This window comes from Protopterus annectens, chromosome 10.part0, assembly GCF_019279795.1.
Source record: "Protopterus annectens isolate FY-2018-M chromosome 10.part0, PAN1.0, whole genome shotgun sequence".
NCBI classification, from domain to species: domain Eukaryota; kingdom Metazoa; phylum Chordata; order Ceratodontiformes; family Protopteridae; genus Protopterus; species Protopterus annectens.
The window spans coordinates 770,906,124-770,928,935 of record NC_056744.1 but is presented as its reverse complement, the minus strand read 5'-3'; positions in this window follow the sequence as shown (position 1 = coordinate 770,928,935).

The following is a 22,812-nucleotide window of genomic DNA, read 5'->3' as shown; positions in this document are numbered from 1 at the left end:
TTGTTTCATTAATCTTAACAGGAGCTTTAGCCCAAGCAGATTTAAGAACCATCTCTTTATCAAAGATGATAGAAATCTAACTATAACTGATCTAGGATAGTTTTGTTAGAGTTAGTATTAGCTATAGATCTATGTGCTCTTTCGATACCAAAAGAGAATGCTTCTGGTAAATCTAAAGTTTTAGGGAGCCATGTTGTTAAAAAAGAAGTAATATTGTTACCTTCAATATTTTCTGGCAGTCCAAAAATCCTAATGTTATTGCGCCTAGATCTATTTTCCAGGTCATCCAGCTTTGTTTGTAAATGTGTATTTTGTTTCAGCAGAAACTCAATGTTGATTTCCTCTTCTTGTATTCTATTTTCCATGTCATTCACAGCTTCTTCTATGCCTGTCATCTGGATCTTCTGTTGTTGCAGGTCCATATTTAACAAGTCTATTTGTTTTGTAGTTTTTTCTATGAAAGTGTCTATTTTTGTATCCATTTTATCCATCTTAGCAGTAAGTTGCTGGACTATAATTATCAGAGACTGAAGTTCTTTCTTGATGCTGGAGTCTTGAGAATTTGTCTTACTGGAACTCATTTCAGACTGATAAACTGACAGGAAAATTTCCAAAGTAATTTCTGACAGGAATATTATTAAGATTTCCTTTCTTTTTTTAGATATAGTTAAAGAACTATATAAAACAAACATATTTAGAAAGAAAATTACTTCAAAAATTAATTTTTAAGTAATTAATTCCTGTCAATGTAATGAAATTGGTGGAGCTGAAGAAATCTGCTGCTATCCTGTGTTCATCCTTGGCCACGCCCCCTCAGCTTGCATTTTCTGAAGAATAAGAAACATGAAACCATACTGTATGGGATTTTTGACTGGCTGACGGAAATCCCCAATGATTTACCAGAAAATTAATAACCTTATGAGAGATAGGGCAAAAACATACAACTAAAATTGGGGAAGTTGTGCAAAATCAGGGACAGTTTAGAACAGTGGCTAACCTGTCCAATATATCTTGTAGCCTACCAGTACTAGCATTAAAAAAAATATATATATATATATATATATATATATATACACATGCACACACACACACACACACACACACACACACACACACACACACACACACACACATATTTCATGCTACCATTGACAGAACACTTATTTTCACACTTTGGGTATTCCCTACATTTTACACTTTCAAATTTGTTGGCTTCCTGCTCCCTTCTACCCATGAATCTATATACACTGTACTGTATTCATTATCTAGGAAGAGTGAGACGGACATGGACCTGGAAGGCAACAAATTGAATGGCCAGATGTACAGCACCTCCCCCACCCCTTGCATGCCACAGCTGCTTTATCTTCAAACAGGGTCACTGCAGGCCATTTCTTCATTTATTTCCTTACTTTTTAATGTCAAGAAATGCAGTGCTTCTTTAAATAAATAGCAGAAACATGCCACTGGCAGAACCTCCCCCTAAGTGGCCTCCTAAGTAGCCCATGTATACGGCTGCCCATGCCCATAAACTGCTACACAAAAAAATTATGCCCAGATATCTAATTTATCATCTTGGTACACCTCAAGTAGATAATTTAGTTCTACAGATCAACTTTTACTGGACAACTACATGGTTTCATCAAAAATGGGAAACAAAGCATCCAGAAATTCCCTTTAATCTATATGGAATGTCGTCCTTACTTGTATTAAAACCATACCCTCCCTTGTACTCTTCAAATATATTTGCAAAACACATCTTGACACAATAATATCATGTTATGCTTGTGGATTCACTCAGGATTATCTTCAAAGTGCAGCTCATATCTTTAGCTCACTTACTCCCTATGTACTCTATACAAAGTTCATACTATTACATCTGTTGTCTCAGCATCTGTCACCACTGGTCTCAAAACTCTGTTCCTAAGTTATAGACAGATAGATAGATAGATAGATAGATAGATAGATAGATAGATAGATAGATAGATAGATAGATAGAAAGAAAGATAGATAGATAGATAGATAGATAGATAGATAGATAGATAGATAGATAGATAGAAAGATAGATAAATTATATATACTTACACAAACATGCCTGCACGTGCGCGTGCGCGCACACACACACACACGTACATAATCAAAAAGGCTGAATACTTGTATGATTGAACAGTTGTTGTGAGTGTAAAAAAAGAGTGACTATACATTGAGTGAATGCTTATTTGTGTGAATACAAGATTACTGAATTAATATTTTAAATGCTGCTGGAAAGCAGGAGTATGCATTGAAATTAATGTTTGACTGAAGAGGTGCTGATATGAAGATGTGCACATTTGTGTTATAGTGGTTATTGTGTAAGTGTAAGTGTTTGTAGGTTATGGTTAGAGTAAGGATTAAGGAGAGGGAGAGAAGTTGTTCTATAGGGTGGCCACGGTGGTGCAGCGGTTAGCATTGCCACCTCACAGCAAGAGGTTCTCCGATTCGTTTCTCAGCTGGGGTGCCTTCTGTGCGGAGTCTGCATGTCCTCCCTGTGTTCGCGTGGGTTTCCTCCAGGTGCTCCGGTTTCCTCCCACATCCTAAAGACATGCTGTAGGTGGATTGGACACTCTAAATTGGCCCTAGGTGTGAGTGTGTGCATGTGTGTGCCTTCTGTGGAAGGTTGGGTGCCGGGCTGGCACCTCGACACCGTAAAACTCCACTGCCAATCATGAGCGGACAAGTGATCCACTGTGGCAACCCCTAACCGGGAAAAAGCCAGAAGAAGAGAATTTGTTCTATGTTTTTCTAGTGGTGTACTTGAAGTGTGTGCATGTGTATGTGTGTGTGTGTGTGTGTGTGTGTGTGTGTGTGTGTGTGTGTGTGTGTGTGTGTGTGTGTGTGTGTGTGTGTGTGTGTGTGTGTGTGTGTGTGTGTGTGTGTATGTGTGTGGGTGGGTGTCTTGTATAGTGGTACTGTTAGTGAAAGGGTTTTTAGTAATGCAATGTGTAAGTTTTGGGTTAGGAGCAGGGACAGAGCTAGAGTTAGGGTTAACACAAGAGTAACGCTAACCCTAACTACACTACCACCTCTAACCATAACCCTGCACATTTCATTTCTAAAAATCCTTTTCCTAACAGTACATCTTTTCAGACAATGTCTTTTCTGGATTTATTGGATTGGGTTTACTGAGACAGAGGTCTTCTATTGAGTGAGAAGTATTCAATAATTTGTTTATTTGCTGTTTGTAGTTTTCAGTGTTTTGTACATTTGCCCTTTCTTTTCATTTATTTGAATGCCACTGTTTTGTGTCTTTAGTGTTTCATGACATAATTATATATATATATATATATATATATATATATATATATATATATATATATGCATTTTATATATTTATATGTATGTGTGTATAGGTATATGTAAAATACCTGGTACAGTAAAACATCATAGCACTGATTATCAACAAAAACCTGATTGGAACTCAAAATGCTGACAGTTCAATATGCTTGCTCTGAAGCGTGAACCTGGACCTTGCATGCAAATGAAAAAATATTGTTCTTTGTAGATGAGAAGGTAGTCTGCATCCTGATGCATACACCATGCAGGGAGGTACCCCCCCCCTGTTACTTATATATACCAAATCCAAGATTGCACAGCAGTGGAGAAAAGGCACATTCATAGGATCACAGGAAGTTACTAGGCTATTGGCCTTGAGGTTCTTACAAGCCTAGCCAAGAATTTAGCTTATGTTCCAAGTCAACACACGATTTTCCACCACTGCTATTACAGCAATGTGTAATCAGCATCTTCAGTCAGCTGATATGTTGACCAAACAGTTTACATAACAACTGCTGACAAAATGCAAAATAAATCTCTTTCTCTCACTCTCACTCTCTCTCTCTCTATATATATATATATATATATATATATATATATATATATATATATATATATATGTGTGTGTGTGTGTGTGTGTATACATATGCATATGCACACAGAAGTACCCTGTGTCGAACTTCCTTTTTGTTTAAACATGAATCGCTGAATCATTTGGTCATTTCCTAGTATAATGCATGCTTACTTGTGTCTACACGACACTTGCATTTTACTTAATACTACAGTTGCATCACTGACTTTCTTATATCATACACACATAGAAATACACATAGACTTTCTATATGCCTGACTATAATAGTTCAAGCCCTTAGAAATATGTGTATATGCACCTAAAAAGGAAGTTTACACTGCATCAGTCTATGTAATTCTTATTTACCACCACTGCACATGTATATATATATATATATATATATATATATATATATATATATATATATATATATATATATATTAAATATACAGACTGCATAAAGTGATAACTACTGTATTTGCCTAATTACACTACATTCACTTTGGAGCTAAGGTTTAAAATTACAAATATGTAGGCAGCATCATAGGTCAGCTTTATACTATAACATATATGTATTATATCAGATGTTGGACTGCATGTGACATGTGTATTTTATCATAACTGCATATATATGATGTCAAGTGTGATATGTTTACCAATTTGTACCACATATGCCAAGTGTATACCTATAACAAATGTGCATGAGCATCTACTTTCCTATATTTGCCTGTTTAGGTTAAATTCACTTTGTAAATTAGTTCTAATGTATTTTATATGTTTAAAGAAGTTAGTCTTAGTGGGCAAAACCCATTTACAGAAGGCAGCCAGAGGAGAAAAGCACCTATAAAATATCAACAGCAATACAAAGAACATCAGTTATGGGAGATGTTACACATTATGACCTACAATTAAAACCGTCAGCCAAGTAATTTATATAATGTCAGCCAAGGGAACCTGAGCTTTTGCACCGTACAACGCGGACAGAATCAAAGAGAATGAAAGCATTATACATGCAATAAACATAATTCAATTTGCAGAGCAACACCTATAATAATGCACTTGTATCTAATGCAAAAATTAATTTTGGTAACAACACCCAAAGTACACTGCACCACAGAGGAAATTACTACCAAACAAATGTACAGAGAAAACTGCACCAGGAAAAAATAAATAAATAAATAAATAACATTATAATATATTTTCAAGTGTCATGAACATTACACAATGTTTTGGTGATAGTACTGGTGAAGTGTAATATAATCCTATAAAACTTCTGAAGAAAGACTTTGGAATATATGATATGCATATATAATTGTGTTATTGGGTGTTACTCTGTGTTGCAAAAACAAACTATAAACATTGAAACTGAAGACAGGTTATGAGCTGTACATAATATTCTTCCCTTCAGTGTCATCAGGTACTGGTGTTTTTGAGAGCACATTTAAACATTCATTTTGTCTGTATGTCTGATTTTCTGCAGAAGCTTGCTGTTTTGCATATTATGGGACAAATTTGGCCAGGTAACCTCTAAAAATTCATATGACCTAGTTGGGCTTAACCACCCGACAAAAGTAAAATCATAAAAAATGCATCAATTTATAATGGACATGTATGTTTATAACATATGCCACATAAATCATAAATTCAAACTTTAGGCTCAAGATAGTGAAAACTGTTCAAAATTCATGGAAATATTTGTTGTACGATGTATTAATATCATGGTCTTCTTTTGTAAAAGGCAATTTTAACAATTAGAATAGGGTACAATTTACTTTTTTGTCTAAACTGTGGAATGGCAGTGAAATAATTTGTGGCAGAGGGACTGAAGTCTCCCTTAGGAAAAACTTGGACCGGAAATTAAAAAAAATGGTTAGCTTCTTTTATTTGATGACCTTCTGGCAAAAATAATAAAGTATAGGCATGTTTTCACATTTTACCTTAACCTCCAAAGCAATAAAAAATATTTCCAAGAAGAAGGTTAATTCTATTGCCACATGGTAAGTATCAGTAACTATAGATTCATGGGACCATGGTCCTAGGTAAAGAATCATTTTCTTTATTTCAGGGTTAGAAAAAGGGCAAAGATACATAGTTTTTCAATTTCATGGAAAGTAACATATATGCAGAGAAATTAATTATGGAAGGAGGGAAGAGAAGGATGCCCAGGTATGGAGGGTAGTTGCTTTAGCAGGGCAACAGAAACAAACAGAAATGGACAGAAGACTGCAAAGGGAACTGATGACCAAATCAGGGCTGGAGAACACAAGGGGAAAAGGAGGAGGATGAGAGATACAAACATATAGCAATCTAAAAGTCTTGAACTTAGAAAATGTGAAAATCAGACAGAATAGGTGGGATACAGAAAAGTAACAGGAAGTACCAGTCTACAGCAGTCCTGCCATCATCAGAGTATTATCAATGTATCTGTACTATAATGCAGATGTCATAAAAACATCATTTCAGCCTTATGGGGATTTGAACCCTCATCTCACTCTAGTTGCACACTGCCCAGCATTTCCTCAACAAGGTGAACTGTAGAAGCAATGATGCAGAAGGTGTCATTGAAGCACATATCAATTAAATATCACATATTTGCAGACTGAAAGCAAAAAAAAAATTTCAGGCTATAAGGGATTTGAACCCATTGCTATTAAACACTGCATTAATATGGTGAGTCATAGAAGCATTCATACAGAACGTCAGGGAAGCACATAGGAAGTGAATCTTAAACATTTGCAGACTAGAAGTAGAAAAAAAAAGACAGGCCTCAAGGGATTTGTAAATATTACCTTTTTCAGTGATATGCTATTAAACATTATATTAATAAGGTGAGTCACAGAAGCATTCACACTGACCTAATGTGATGCAGTTTGTATGCAGAAAATAAATCAATGTTAACTAAAAATCATAATGCAAAGTCAAAAATATTTGAAAGTACATACAGGCAAAGGCACCCAGACATGGTAGATGTTACAAAAAGTAGAATAGTAGCACAGAGGTCTAATGTAGTGACAAGTAAGCAGTTTGATATAGAAATGGAGGAAACAAAGTAATAGATCAATTATAGAGTGAAGGATTTGAATGGGAATGCCAGACGCAAAGGTCACTTCAGAATGGTAGTTTATTTAAACAGGTGCAGCTTGAAGAAGGGACAAAGGAAGTAGAGCAGTACGGTAGTAGAGAAAAATCACTCTTTAATTTAGTTAAATGTTGAAAGTTGTAAAAATGTCTCACAAAACAAAATGCCACGGTAATTTTCAAGCCGAGATATTCCCACATAGAGGCAGAAAGAGCAGGAACATTAGACGATAGAAGTAACTCTCAATCAGGAAGCAAACAATTTAAAAGAAGATCTGCTGGATTTGATAGAAATGGATAAATATAATAATATGTATGAGAGACAGAGGCTGCCAAAAATGAATAAGACACAGATTGTTAGAATCTTAATAAGCCAAATTAATAAAGTAATTAGAACTATAAAGAGATATCCCCATGATATAATAGAAATTAACAGAACACATTATTGTGCAGTGAAAATAATAACAGACAAGGAATTACCAAGAAAGCATAAATTAGTAAAGGAAAATAAAGGGGCAAATAAGTTACCACCATGGAAGTATCAACTAGAAACACTTGTGAAACAGTTAAGAAAATAAGTAGCATTACTGGAAGAATACAGAAATGGGAATAAAGCTAAAATGCTAGAAAAGCAAAAGTATTAAAACAAAAATACAGCATCAAAAAAGATCAGGATTTGAGGTATACTATAACAATAAATTAAAAATCTTTGTGCAGGCTGAAAAATTTAGGACATACACTAAAAAATGTAAAGAAAGGATACAAAACAAACAGTTTAGGGTTGAGCCAAATAAATTTTACAGGGAGTTAGGAAAGAAAACAGCAATAGTTGATATACAATCAAGAAAAGAGGAAATTAATGTATTCCGGAGAAATAGCTATGAGGATCCAGTCTAAAACAATAAGGAGGATGAGTGGAAAAAAGAAGTAAAAGAACAGTTAAGAAACTCTGATACAGAAAATATGGATTAAAATGAATTAATTCCTACTGAGACAGAGATAAAGTTAAGAAAGACCCCCAACTGGAAAATGCCAGGCCCAGATGCTGCACCTCACTTTTGGTTAAATGTATCGACATCCTTGTACTGTGATTTAGCATCTAGTAAAAACTATTTATATGTACATGCTGAAATCACGCCCAGCTGAGTAGCAATGAGGAAAACCATATTCATACTTAAGTGAACATACGGATCACCCAGTAACTTGTCTTCCAACAACATACAACCTATATATGGGAATTTATGCAAATAGAGTAATAGAACAGCAGGGGAATAAAACAAATTCATGTGGAACAAATGATCATCTCTTGTTAAATAAATACATAATGTAGACCTTTAAAAGGAAAAGGAAACTCAATATGGTGAGGTTAGATTAAAAGAATGCAATATTCCTCACTCCTAGATTATAGAATGCTTAGAGATGTAAATGAGTAATCATGTACTGGTAAATTTTATTACAGCTACTATGAAGAAATGGCAAACCACTTTGCAGTTGAACCACAAAAAAAGGGAAAAATTGTTATTGAGGGTGCAAAAATCCAGCATGGAATAAAATTCTTGGGTAATTCTTTGTCAACATTATTGTTTTGCCTTGCTTTTGGACAGCCACGGTGGTGCAGCAGTTAGCATTGCTGAATCACAGCAAGAAGTTTTCTGGTTCGATTCTCGGCTGGGGTGCCTTCTGTGTGGAGTCTGTATGTCCTCCCTGTGGTCGCGTGGGTTTCCTCCAGGTGCTCCAGTTTCCTCAAACATCCCAAAGACATGCAGTAGGTGGATTGGACACACTAAATTGACCCTAGGTGTGAGTGTGTGCATGTGTGTGCCTTCTGCGGAAGGTTGGGTGCGGGGCTGGCAACTTGACGCTGTAAAACTCCACTGCCAATTATGAGTGGACAGGTGATCCGCTGTGGTGACCCCTAACCGGGAAAAGCCAAAAGAAGAAGAAAAAAGAATTGTTTTGCCTTGCTTATAATCCATTAAGCTGTTTACTCGACAACCTAGGTCATGGATTCAGTCTGACTCCAAGAACATCAACAAGTGAAAGGATATCTCATTTACTTTTGGATGACTTGAACCTATATAGTTCATCAGATAAACACCTGAAAGAGCAACTACAAGTTGTTAAAGCCTTCTCAGATGATCTGGACAAATATGCAAAAGCAAAATTTGAAAGGAGGGAACTGAAGACTCGAGAAAATATAAAACTTGGGGACAAATGTACTATAAAAGATTTAGAGCAATAAGAAGTATACAAATCTCTTTGAATAGACAAAGGGGTAATGATACAGCATGAAAAAATGAAAACAAAGCTCAGTAAGGAATATTTTCAAAGACTAAAATTAATACTGAAAACAGCCTTGACATCTAGGAATAAAGTTCAAGCTACATATCAATTTGTATTTCCTGTTTTAACTTCTAGCATTGGGGTGATTGACTGGCCACAAAAAGAGTTGGATAAGCTTGACAGGAAAATAAGAAAATTGCTCCATTCACATCAAATGATATACAAGAACCAGTGTTTGCTGAGATTATATACTCCTCACTCTGAAGGAGGCATGGGGCCTCCTCATACCTCCCAACCGTACTGAATTACTCAGTTTTTACCGGTTTTGAGGTCCAAATAATAGGGTGCCATGATTCCTGAGTGACACCCCTTAATTTATGAATTTCCCAGCTTTTGTATTTAATTTTTTTTTCAGCTGACATCATCACATGCACGATGACTGCAGCTCTGTGAAATGGCCTGCCAGCCTGTCAGAATTGGGCTCAACAACATAACGTATAATGTGCATGCATTTCTGGAAGCCACAAAGCTGTTGAACATAATGAGATGCCCTCTCTTGTGTTAGTGGTGAGGACTGAGGCTCCTTGATTGCTGGGCCAGGGCACGGGTGTCACATTTGTGGTTGGCAGTGGTGGGATATCCACATCACATATTAATTAGTTGGCAAATACTAAATGGCTTGTAGTGGTGTGGCTAGAGTGAATTCCTGTAGCTTGTGTACAGTGAGCTTTGAAGTTGTTTTGTACTCTAAAATAGCCATGCAGTGAATACTCAGAGTTCAGATCACAACTGTTGTATTTCTTTTGTTAGCTTAGTTAGTCAGGGTGAGCAGGCAGCATGTCAGCAGAGGAGTATGGAAATCTGGCAAGGAGCCAGCTGGAGGAGATGTGCCAGGCTAGGGGACTGGTGCATGGAAACCTGACTAAGGCCGACCTGATTGCAGCCTTGGTTACATCTGCACCAGAAAACAGCAACCGGGAGGACAATCAGACTGGCAGTGGAGATATAATACTCTCGAAGAATGGACAGCTCAACCTTTCTGCAGTGGACTTAAAAATCCAGCTGGAGCTAAAGAGACTTGAATTAGAGACTGAGGTGTCTAGAGAGTGAGGAGAATAAGAAACTGCTATGCCTAGAAGCTGAGGAAAAAGAGAAGCAGAGGCAGCATGAGAAGGAGATGCTGACTCTTCGCCAGAGTCATGGAGGTAATAAGAAAGGGAGTAACTGGACCCCAGAAGCACAAAAGGTTAGTAAATTTCTTCCGCAGTTTAAAGAGGGGGATGATTTTGGTAGTTTCATTCATATGTTTGAGAGGGTATGTAAACAGTACGAAGTTGACCAAGGGCTCTGGGTACGGTTCCTGACCCCCTTACTCCATATTAAAGCTGTAACTGTATTATCTAAAATGTCTAAAGTTGCATGCTTTGATTATACTGCTGTTAAGAAATGTTTTTTAGAACTATTTAAGCTAACACCTGAAATATATAGGAAAGAGTTTTGTGAACATAGACGCAAGGCAGATGAAAGTGTGTGTGAATATGTTGCTGAATTGAGCACTTATTTCCATAGGTGGGTGAGTGGATGTCAGGTCACCACTTCTGAAGGGCTGGCAAACCTTTTGGTGAGGGAACAAGCCCTTAGCACTTTGCCTGAGGACATGAGGATCTGGTTAGCTGATAGACAATGTCCTACTTCAGATGAGTTGGGTAAGGATGGAGACCTATATCTGGCAAGCAGAGCAGCCCTGCACAGGAAGGGGACCCCCCAGTACTGCTCATGGGTCTAAAGAAACCCATGGTGGGCAGCACAAACTGCCACAACAGAATCTGCCAATAGCAGGGGAAGCCACTAGTCCAGGTACACATCCAGGAGCTAGGCTTAAATGTTTTGAATGCAACCAGTGGGGCCACGTGGCATATAGGTGTCCATGGAGGCAAGGTGGGGAACCAAAGGTGAGGGAGCCAGTAAGTGGGAAAGACAAAATGCCAATAATAGGTTGTCTTGAGACAACAGGGGTACCAAACTACCATCCTGCAGATGTCTTTATAGGGAAGGATTTAGATGAGGCAGTACCATGTGCTTATGCAGTTACACGCAGTCAGGCTAGGAGACAAGCATGTGGGTCTGGTAGCCTGGGGGAGACCCAGACAGACTGCATACTTGCAGCCAGGACTGGTGAGGTGGTTACTTCAGGCAGGAAGCTATTCTGTAGCAGTGAGATTGAATGTAAGCCACAGCTGCTTGGGAGTACTGATGGTCCCTTGGACAGAGTGACTGCAATGGTAGAGGTGAGTAGTAGTACCCAGGCTGACAGTGAGGCACCACTGTCAGGGGATGCCAGACTTCCTGTGGAAGGAGTGCTGGGAAGGGTTACAAGGACAGAGTTGAGACAGGCTCAGCTCTCAGACCCTACATTGCAAAGCCTATGGCAGGTAGCTAGAGAGTCACTTGATTCTCAAGGAAAGGGGGAATCTGTATACTGGGACAAAGAGTTACTATACAGAGAGTGGACCCCTGAGAGAGAGCTAGAAGGTGAGAGAGTACAGCAGTTGGTAGTGCCTAGAGCCTACCATCTGGCACTTCTAGCCATAGCCCATGATATTCACTTTGCAGGTCATATGGGCATAAAATGTACGAAGAGGCGAAGCATGCAGAACTTCTATTGGCCTGGAATTTCCAAAGATGTAACAGCATACTGCAGGACCTGTGAGCAGTGCCAAAAGGTAGGCAAGGCAGGAAACAAGGCGAGAGCTCCTTTGATGCCTTTGCCTGTGATTGAGGAGCCATTTCAGAGTGTAGCTATGGATATTGTGGGTCCTCTGAGTACCCCAAGTTCCACAGGGAAAACATATATCCTAGTGGTAGTGAATTATGCTACACGTTACCCTGAGGCAGTGGCTTTGTTTTCCATTGAGAGAGAGAAGGTGGCAAATGCTTTGTTAGAGTTTTTCAGCAAGTTCGGTTTCCCAAAAGAAATATTGACTGACAGAGGTGCCAATTTCATGTCAGACCTGCTGGCTTGTCTGTGGAAGTCCTGTGGGGTGAAGCACATGAAGACCACCCCCTACCATCCCCAGACTGATGGTCTTGTTGAGAGGTTAAACTTTACAATCAAGTCTATGTTACGGGCATTTGCAGATCAGTTTAAGAGAGAGTGGGACAAATGTTTTCCCCATCTGTTGTTTGCTAACAGAGAGGTTCCCCAGGAATCCACAGGTTTTTCACCCTTTGAGTTGCAGTATTGGCTAAGGGTTAGGGGACCTCTAGATTTAATTTGAGATGAGTGGGAAGGTGAGTGCAAGTCTCACAAGGAATTTGTTGTGGCATATGTCCTAAACCTCAGGACAAGGCTCAGGGAACTCATGGGCTTGGCCCAGGAGAACCTGGCAGAAGCCCAACAACAGAAAAAGGTGTGGTATGACAGGAATGCTCAAGCTAGAGAGTATGCTGTGGGGCAGCAGGTAATGGTTCTCATTCCTGTCAGACACAACAAACTGCAAGCAGCTTGGGAGGGACCTTACAAGGTGGTAAGAAAGGTAAGTGATGGTAACTACATGGTGGAACTGCTAGGCAGATGGCAGGGGCACAAAATGCACCATGTTAACATGATGAAACCTTACCATGATAGGGAGGCCCTTGTGCTCAGCATTTGCAGTGGATTGCAGGAGGAGTCTTGAGGGAGATCTGGGGACTGATCTCCTCAGGGAGGCTCGGGCTGACACCTCAGTGGAAGGGGTAGCAATGTCCCAGCAGCTATCTCCTACCCAAGTTCAAGAAATCCGAACAGTGTTGCAGGAATTTGGGACATGTTCACTGGGAAACCAGGGTGCACCCACCTGGTGCAGCACAAGGTGGATACAGGACCCCAAAGGCCTATTAGGCAGGCCCTTTATAGAGTGCCTGAGAGAGTCAAACAGACTCTGAGGGAGGAGGTACAGGAGATGTTGGAATTAGAGGTGATTCAAGAGTCCAACAGTCCCTGGGCTTCCCCAGTGGTGCTGGTGCCAAAGAAGGATGGCAGCACCAGTTTCTGTGTGGACTACAGGAAATTAAATAGTCACACAGAGTCAGATGCTTACCCCATGCCTAGGACAGATGAGGCCCTAGAGTGGGGCTAAGTATCTTACAACCATTGATCTTACCAAAGGTTACTGGCAGGTGCCCTTGACTCCCAGTGCTAGAGAGAAGTCAGCCTTTGTGATTCCTTTTGTATTGTATGAGTCCATAGAGATGCCCTTTGGGATGAAGAATGCCCCAGCGACTTTCCATAGGTTGGTAGATTGTATCCTAGCAGGAGGGTTTGCCCTTGCTTACCTAGATGATATTGCCATCTACAGCCATTCCTGGTCAGAGCACCTTCAGCATGTCAGGGAGGTGCTTGGCAGACTACAGAGGGCAGAGGGTAGGGTTGACCATTAAGCTGAGCAAATGTCAGGTGGGTATGGTGGAGGCCTCCTACCTAGGACATAGAGTGGGGAGTGGTAAGATAAGGCCAGAACCTGCCAAAGTGGAAGCCATTCAGGTATGGCCTGCGCCTGTTACCAAAAAGCAGGTGAGGGCATTTTTAGGGACAGCAGGGTACTACAGAAAGTTTGTCCCAAGTTATAGTACCATAGCTGCTCCCCTCACAGACCTGACAAGGAAGAACAGGCCAGATAAGGTAGTGTGGACCCCAGCATGTGAGTAGGCATTCCAGAAGCTTAAAGAAGTTTTGGGAGGACCCCCTGTGTTAGCCAGTCCAGATTACAGCAAAGAATTTGTTGTGCAGGAGAATGCTTCAAACCATGGGGTGGGGGCTTTACTTAGCCAGATTTCTTCAGAGGGGGAAGAGCACCCAATGGTTTATCTCAGTCATTGGCTTCCAACCCAGGGAGAAATGCTATGCAGCTGTAGAAAAGGAATGTCTAGCCATAGTGTGGGCACTGCAGAAACTTCAGCCTTATCTGTATGGAAGGAAATTCACTGGTATGACAGATCACAACCCCCTAATATGGTTAAACAGAGCCAGCCAGCAAAATGCCAAGTTGCTAAGATGGAGCCTAGGGTTGCAAGCATATATGTCAGTGCAGCACCGCACTGGGAGTAGCAATGCCAATGCATATGGGGTCTCAAGACAGGGAATGGGGTAAGGTACACTCAGATAGACCTAGCCCTCTCAAGCAGTGTTTCTCAAGGGTGTGTGTGTGTCAGCTACTTGGACAGGGACACGAAGTGCTGGTTGGACAGAGAGGGTGCTGGAGATTTTAGCTTGCCCAGATGGCTGATATCTGGACCCTATAGCTGTGCCAGTGGGGAGTCTTATTGGGACCTGGAGAGCAAGGGAGTGACCAGCCCCAGACTGACTGTGATCTCTGTGTGCTCTTAAGGGAAATTGCACTTTACTGTGTGTATTTGTTATCCTTTCCTCACACATAATGGTGGTGGAATTTACGTCCAGACGTGGAACAAGCCGAAAGGCAACAAACTGAACTGCAGAGGTAGTTTTATTGTATTATGCTGCCACTGAGTTATTCTATTATATTATGCTGCTGAGTTATTAGTTACCTGCCACTGCTGAGGTATTCTTGTATTATGCTGGCAAGTTATTTGTTATAGTCTGCATAGGCATTTTTAGTTAGCTGCTGAGGTAGGTGTGTGTGTGTGTGTGTGTGTGTGTGTGTGTGTGTGTGTGTGTGTGTGTGTGTGTGTGTGTGTGTGTGTGTGTGTGCATGTGTTGAGGTAGGGGTGTGCATGTGCTGAGGTAGGTATGTGTGTGTGCGCTGAGGTAGGGGTGTGTGTGCTGAGGTAGGGGTGTGTGTGCATGTGAGCTGAGGTGGGAGTGTGTGTGTGTGTGTGTGTGTGTGTGTGTGTGTGTGTGTGTGTGTGTGTGTGTGTGTGTGTGTGTGCTGAGGTAGAGGTGTGTGTGCTGAGGTAGGGGTGTGTGTGTGGTGTGTGTGTGTGTGTGTGTGTGTGTGTGTGTGTGTGTGTGTGTGTGTGTGTGTGTGTGTGTGTGTGTGTCTGTGTGTGTGTGTGTGTGTGTGTGTGTGTGTGTGCACATGTGCACGCGTGCATGCGCATAAAATGCCCCAGTTGAATATACCTAGTGGCTAGAGGTACCCAGGCTCAAACCCTGTACTTTGGGATTTTGGGTACATGTAACAAGAGCCTAAATTCCCTACCCACCACCACTTTCCAGATTTTTGCCCCACATTTTTGTTCTGTTCCTCATACAATCTGTGGATTTCTGGATTTTTGTAGCAAATCAGTGAAGGACTGAATTCACTAAATAATGACAGGCATTTGAATTGCAAACTTTATATTCTTCAGAAAATACATGGTAACAAAAAATCTTTTATTCTAGCAATTTTCTAAGTTTATAAGATCAGTATTTGAAATTTGTCCTTATTTTGGGGCTGTATTCCCCCATTATTGGCTTTGCCAAGATGTTTTGTGCTAAGAGGTTGAAAGCTATGGTGAGAACTGAATTCGGTGAATATGTTTGGGGGCTGTATTCCCCCATTATTGGCTTTGTCCAGGTGTTTTATGCTAAGAGGTTGAGAGCTATGGTGAGATGTGAGAACTGAATTCACTAAATGCCAGCCATTTTAAGTTTCAGACTTCCTATCTTTCTAGAAACTGCTGATTTGGCATACTGATATGTTGCTCTGACTGTAGTGCACAGGGTCCTGGATTCAAGACTTGGCAGTGAAATGCATGGTGGCAACACAGCATTTTATTCTAGCAACTTTCCAAAACTATACAAGCAATGTTTAAAATGTGTCCCTGGTTTTGGGGCTTTTGTGCCCCCCCCCCAATAAATTTTTTTCCCTGATTTATTGTGGTGCAAAGTTGAGAGATACAGTTGAGTGTCGAGTGGATTTTACAAGGACCTGACATTTTCAGGGGAAGAGAAGTTTAGTGTTGCTTATGCTGTCCTCTTGCATTGTTAATAGCATAACAGGTTAAATACTTGCTTTTGATGCAGAAGGCTGTGGGTACTATTCCCACAGTATGTAGACATATTGCTGATACTGTACTGTGTTGTTGTACTTTTAAAAGGAGTGGGTGCAACAAGTCAAAGGTGCAGCTACAGATACAACAGAAGTGAGAAAATGTCATGCACAAGGGCATTTGTGCCTCAGTGGAAAAAGCAAAAAATATCATTAACCCAAATTCAGGAACAGAAAATCAGAATTATTATGTTCTGTGCTGCATTATAAGAAAAATATTTTTAAACAAGTGCAGTACATTTTCCAGCATTCAAAATAAAAAATATATGTTTCTATTGCAGACAGTGGAGAAGCAAGGGTCGCCAGTTGACAGCACCTGGATTACAATGATAGTTAAGATGCTTAAGGATGAATGTAGGAGAAGGTCTGTCAGGAAGTGGACTAAAAATTGGAAGTCTTAAAACATGCAGTTCACCTAGTTTATTTTGCTGTGCATTTACAGTTATTGAGTTGGTCTGATAACATAAATTAGAGTAAGTCAAGCAAAAAACTGAAATTGAAAATAAGTTCGAGAAGCTGTGCAAGATTCCCATGGCTTAAACTACTGTCATTCTATATACATGAAGTTTTTATATATGTATATATATATATATATATATATATATATATATATATATATATATATACATGGGAATCTTGAGGCAATGTTACAACTGCCTCATGTACACAGACAACCCGTTCCTCCTCCCAACAAATTCCAATACATGTGAGAGATGCAACCATATAGCCAAACTGGAGGCTAAGCTCTCTCAACTCAGTACTGGCATAACCAGTCAGGAGGAGAAGGAAACCACACTCACTACAATTCCAGTCTCACATAGACCTACCATGACAGCAAACCAGACACATAATCACACAAAAACATACTCGGAGGCTCTAAATAAAGATCTGCTTAAGCAGCAGAGACCTCCAAAGCAGACACCCAAGCAACCGCTACCCCAAAACAAAACATGTGCAACACATATCTCACAAAGCCAGTGTGCCGAACAGTCACAGCCCTTAAGACTAAACAACACACCTGATACACTTGTAATAGGTGACTCTATCGTCAGGCACACTGACGTCCCGCTCACCAGGCTGAACAAGGAGAGGGTCACGGTGAGCAGCCTGTCGGGCGCTAGGAAACGTCACATAACACAAGCACTCAGGTCACTCCAAGGCAAGTACAAATATGACTCAGTCATTGTCCATGCTGGTGTGAATGACCTCAGACGTACCTCCCTGGACTACATGAAATGAGACATAAAGGAGCTCTCTGAGCATGTAGCCCAGGCCGGTATGACCCTGACCTTGAGTAGCATCTTACCCTCACCAAGAATGATGCCACAATATGAAGACAAGATGATCAATTTCAACAATTGGCTTAAGTACTGGTGTCATTCAAAGGGGATCCAATGCCTGTCAGCTTGGGACGATATGCTCGACAAGCCACGATGCTTCGCTAGGGACGGCTTGCACCTGTCACCCCTGGGCTTTTGGATATTGGCAAAGGCTCTTGCTACCCCCATAGTGCCTTTTTAGGCAAGGCTCAAAAGACAAACCCACCTCCATAGGTATCACAAAGGATAAGAAACTAAGAGTAATGCTACTCAACGCCAGAAGTCTAAACCTCAAGATGCACACACTCTAAACTCTCCTTAGCATGGAGAACATCGATATCTGTGCAGTAACAGAAACCTGGTTCAGGGCTCCCGAGAGCACCCCAGCACTACCAGGTTATACCTCATACCATGCTTTTCGGCCCCATAACTTGGACCGAACCACAAAAGGAGGGGGAGTATCGATATTCATCAAAGATACCCACACCTCCAGGTTGGTGGCAAAGCACGAAGCATCAGAGACTATCCATGTGCAACTAACAGTGGGTAAAACTGCCTTCCAGTTTATAGCCTGCTACAGACCACCCTCCCAAACCCAGGAACCCCACTCGGCCTTCCTGAGAACACTGGAAAATATGAAGGTCTCTACAAACACCATTATATTGGGCAACTTCAACTACCCAAACATAGACTGGGAGCATTACTCTAGCTCCAGCACCCTAGCCCAAAGGTGCCTAGAATTTATAAACTCAAATGCTATGGAACAACTTGTTACCACTCCCACAAAAGGGGAAAACATACTGGACCTGATCATCATCAACATGGGGACTCTATGCTCCAGACCAGAAGTGTATCCCTCACTGGTAAGATCAGACCATAAACTAATCTCACTGGATATTCACATCCCGAACCCACCCCCTGCCCAGAAAACCACAGTGAAAAACTTCTCTAAAGCAAATTTCACACTCCTCAAAACTGAGGTGGAATCCTTCAAAGCCCCCAGGCCTGTGGAAAATACGGCCCAGACCGCAGAATCCTTTATAAACACATTCTATGAACACCTTCAGGAATGCATGGATCATGCGATCCCAAATAAAACCAAGACCCAATACTCCAAAGGCAGACGTCCTGTCTGGTGGACCCCAGCCATAAACAAACTATACAATAGAAGGAGGAAGCTGCTAAATGATAGAGCAAAATCCCAAAAAGGGAAGGCATCACTGATCAGTATTAGCAAAAAACTATGGGCACTCATAAAATTGTCTAAGGCCAGCTTTGAGAGAAAAATTGCACAGGACACTAAGGATAATCACAAGGCTTTCTTTAGTTATGTTAGGAACCTGGGTGGGAATTCCCAGATATGCTCAGAATTAGTCCAAAATGACAAAAAATATACTGAACCCACAGACATTGCCAACATCCTAGCTGACAGGTTCAGCTCAAACTCCCCCCTTCCCCACCAAAAGGGCAAATATCTATCCCAGCAGAGTGCTGCCCCCCTGACATCTCAGATGCTCAGGTAAGAGCCGCCCTCTCCAAAGCAAATAACACAGCATCAATGGGACCAGACGGTGTCCCGGGCTGCATCCTACATGAACTCCAAGAAGAGCTAAACCCAAACATAAAACTACTGTTCAATCTTAGCCTTACTACAGGATATGTGCCCAAAGAGTAGCGTACAGCAACAGTGCTCCCTCTCCATAAAGGTGGTGCCTCAACGGATCCTGGAAACTATCGCCCCATAAGCCTGACTAGCTTGGTCTGCAAAGCTATGGAAAGGATCATCATGGACCTCATAAATAAAGATATTGGGGACCTACAGACACTGGATCCTACCCAGTTCGGCTTTGTTAAGGGTAGATCCTGCCTCTTAAACCTGGTTGATTTCTTTAAAACAGTCACCAAGGCCATTGACGAGGGGAAGGTGGTCCACACAGCCTACCTGGACCTCGCAAAAGCCTTCGATACTATACCCCACTCGGGCATTATAGATAAGCTCACCAGCTTAAATATAAACCCCTATGTCACTAGAAGGATTGCAAACTGGCTCAAGGACAGAACCCACATGGTTAGAATTGCTGGAGCCATGTCAGACTCCAAACCAGTTACAAGTGGTGTCCCACAAGGCTCAGTTCTGGGACCTCTCTTGTTCGGTATATATTTCCCGGAGGTACAGGCCAACACAGAAGGAATGTGGCTGACCAAGTTCGCAGATGACTGCAAACTGGGCGCCATAATCGACTCGCCAGCCGACGCAAGCATCCTCCAAAAGGGCCTCATAGAAACAGACAACTGGTGCCAGTGCCATGGCCTCAAGCTAAATGCCAAAAAGTGTATAGTCATCCCCTTTGGCAAAAACAAAGTGCCCACAAATTACCACATAGGTGGTAATCCATTAAGTACAGAAGAAGTAATTAGGGACCTGGGGACCCAAGTTGATAGCAATCTCTCATTTGACAACCACGTGGCCAAAGTGGTTAGAAAAACATTTTATATAGCCCACCTAATCATGAAGGGATTCACATCTAGATCAGGGGAGGTCATCGTGCCTCTTTACTCATCCCTCATCAGGCCCATAATTGAGTACAATGCCCCTTTTGGGATGTACCTTACCAGACACCTGCAGCAACTGGAAAGACCCCAAAAGTACCTCACCAAGAGGATCAAAGGGCTCAAACAGATGCCATATGCTGCCCGGTTAAAGAAACTCCAGCTGTACTCAGTGGCATACCGCCTGTTCAGAGGCGATCTGTGCCTGATGTATAAAGCCATGTCCAACCTGGAATTAATGGACATGCTGCACCTCAGAAAATCCAAATCCCATTGAGCTACACGCTCGAGAGACTTGAACCTCAGCACTGAAATAAATAGGACATGCTGGACGGACAGATTCATAACCCAGAGGCTCCCTTCACTCTGGAGTAAAATCCCAGTTCAGATTAGGCAGAGTCCCTCATTGACTCTCTTCAAGAGGAATCTTGATGAGTGGATGGAAGATCGTAGGTTTACCCCGGGTATCACTTCAGTGTCACTGTTAGACAGAGGCACAATATACTAACCTCGAAAAAGGGCATAGCAAAATAAATTTAAAATGGTTGGCGAAAGCCAAACACATTCTGGCTAGGCTTATAAATGCCCTAGGGCAGATAGCCTAGTATGAACCTATGAACCTATGAACCTATATATATATATATATATATATATATATATATATATATATATATATATATATATATATATACATGTGTGTGTGTGTGTGTGTGTGTGTTGTTTGTGAAGGGAGACTTTTATGATGGAAATGTTCTGAACTGGGCAGTTTTTCATTATTGGTTCATGCATTTTGTTTCATTGCTTACTGGAAAAATGTTCAAACAATAAATTTAAAATGCGCTCTAAGTCTAACAAATATGCTGTATTATACAAGGAATATAATTTAATAAAGTCAGGAAGGTATATCAAAGAACACATGTATGTTTCTTGTTTCGTGTGCAAGGGGCCTAATTTTTGAAAACAGCCCAAAGGTAATCATTATCCACCACTGTCTAGATGCATTTTCTTTGGATGTGGTGTGGGTTTCAATGCTATTTCAATGAATGTGAGTTTCAAGAGCAGAGACGTTTTAATGCTAAGTCTATTTTCATTGTGAGGCACTATTGCTTTGTTTAGCAGATGTCTGTTAGTATTTCTGCATTGTGCTATAAAATGCAAAATAAAATCCAAATAATCATTGCAGAAGTAAAGGAGTATGCACATTAGTGTTTATGGTAAATGGGGTGAAATAGCCAGGTAATGGGGCATTGGAATGGCTGCAGGGGGACTCTGGAACCATATTTTGGTTGTCTGTTCTTCAGTTTGCATTTGAAAGTTGGTATCCCACAATTCCACTGGAGTGGGCAGGGTTTCTTAATTATGTATGCAAATTTTATGTTAATCAACATACAGATTTGTACCTAATTGTCATGGGCCTTTGTCCAGATTTTTGATGTTTTCAGGATGAGAGGTATGGGCCTCCTTGAAATCAGCTACACATATATGTCTGTGATTCTGGGAATGCATATGCATTTACTGACATCATCTGATCAAAATACACCAAAGGATCTAAAACATGAGCAAAATAAGTCCAAGATGACCTCCTTCCTTAGGTTAGTAGAAGCCTTTTAGGAAAAAAGGCAGACACGGATATCCAGCCAAGTATGGCAAAAAATCAGGTGGCTAAACAAATTGCAAAAAAGCAAAAGAAAGAATACTAAGAACAAGATCAGGGAAAAAAAGAAAAGACAAATGCAAAGATCACAATTATGGCAAGAAGTGTAGAGATTTGCTGGAAGAGCCACATGTTGATCAAGAGTTTTCATGTGAATGGCTTAGACAGGGTGAATTTAAACCAAAAGATGAAAGGTTAATACTGGCAGTGCAAGATAGTGGATTTCTTACCAGAGGGTTCACAAAATCCATAGAAAAGGTAGGAGATACAGATAAATGTAGGTTTTGTGATAAAGAACTAGAAACAGTTACATATCTTGTTGTAGAGTATGGTAAATTAATGACTGTAGGTTTCTATACTGAAAAACATAGCAATGTGCCAAGACACTTAAACTGGAGACTTTGTAAACAATACAACATAGAGGCAACTCAGAGACATTAGAAATATGACCCACAAAAGATTGTTGAAAATGATGAAGTAATGATGATCTGGAATTAGCCCATACCAGCAGCTAAGGGGGTAGAAGCAAACAGACCACATATTGTACTTCAAGAGAAAAACACAGAGAAAGCTTTGATTAGCAAAATTGCTCCTCCCGGTGACTATAGTGTCTTACAAACTGAAAGACATAAATTTGTGAAATATCAGGACTTGCAAACAGAAACTACAACTATGTGGAGTAAAGATACACAGATAGTTCCAGTTGTACTAGGAGCAACTGGGCTAATAAAAAATAATCTTCAAGCACGTCTAAACCAATAAAAGCAACACCTTATGAACTGCAAAAAGAGGCAATCCTGGGTACATTGTGAGTGGTGAGACGAGCACTCATATCCAATGTCAAATAATGATGCAAAACTGATTTCATGAAATTTAACTATGACCTGACTTAGGAATGGGGTCCATTCCCATCAAGGTTTATAAAACCAAAGCATTTGGAGAAACTAAACCAAGATGTCTGGGAAGCATATAGGTGGTGTGTTACATCTTTTCATAATTAAAACAGGAAAGTTTAAAAAATACAAAAAAACCTAAGGAGATGTGAGCTCCCTATTCTGG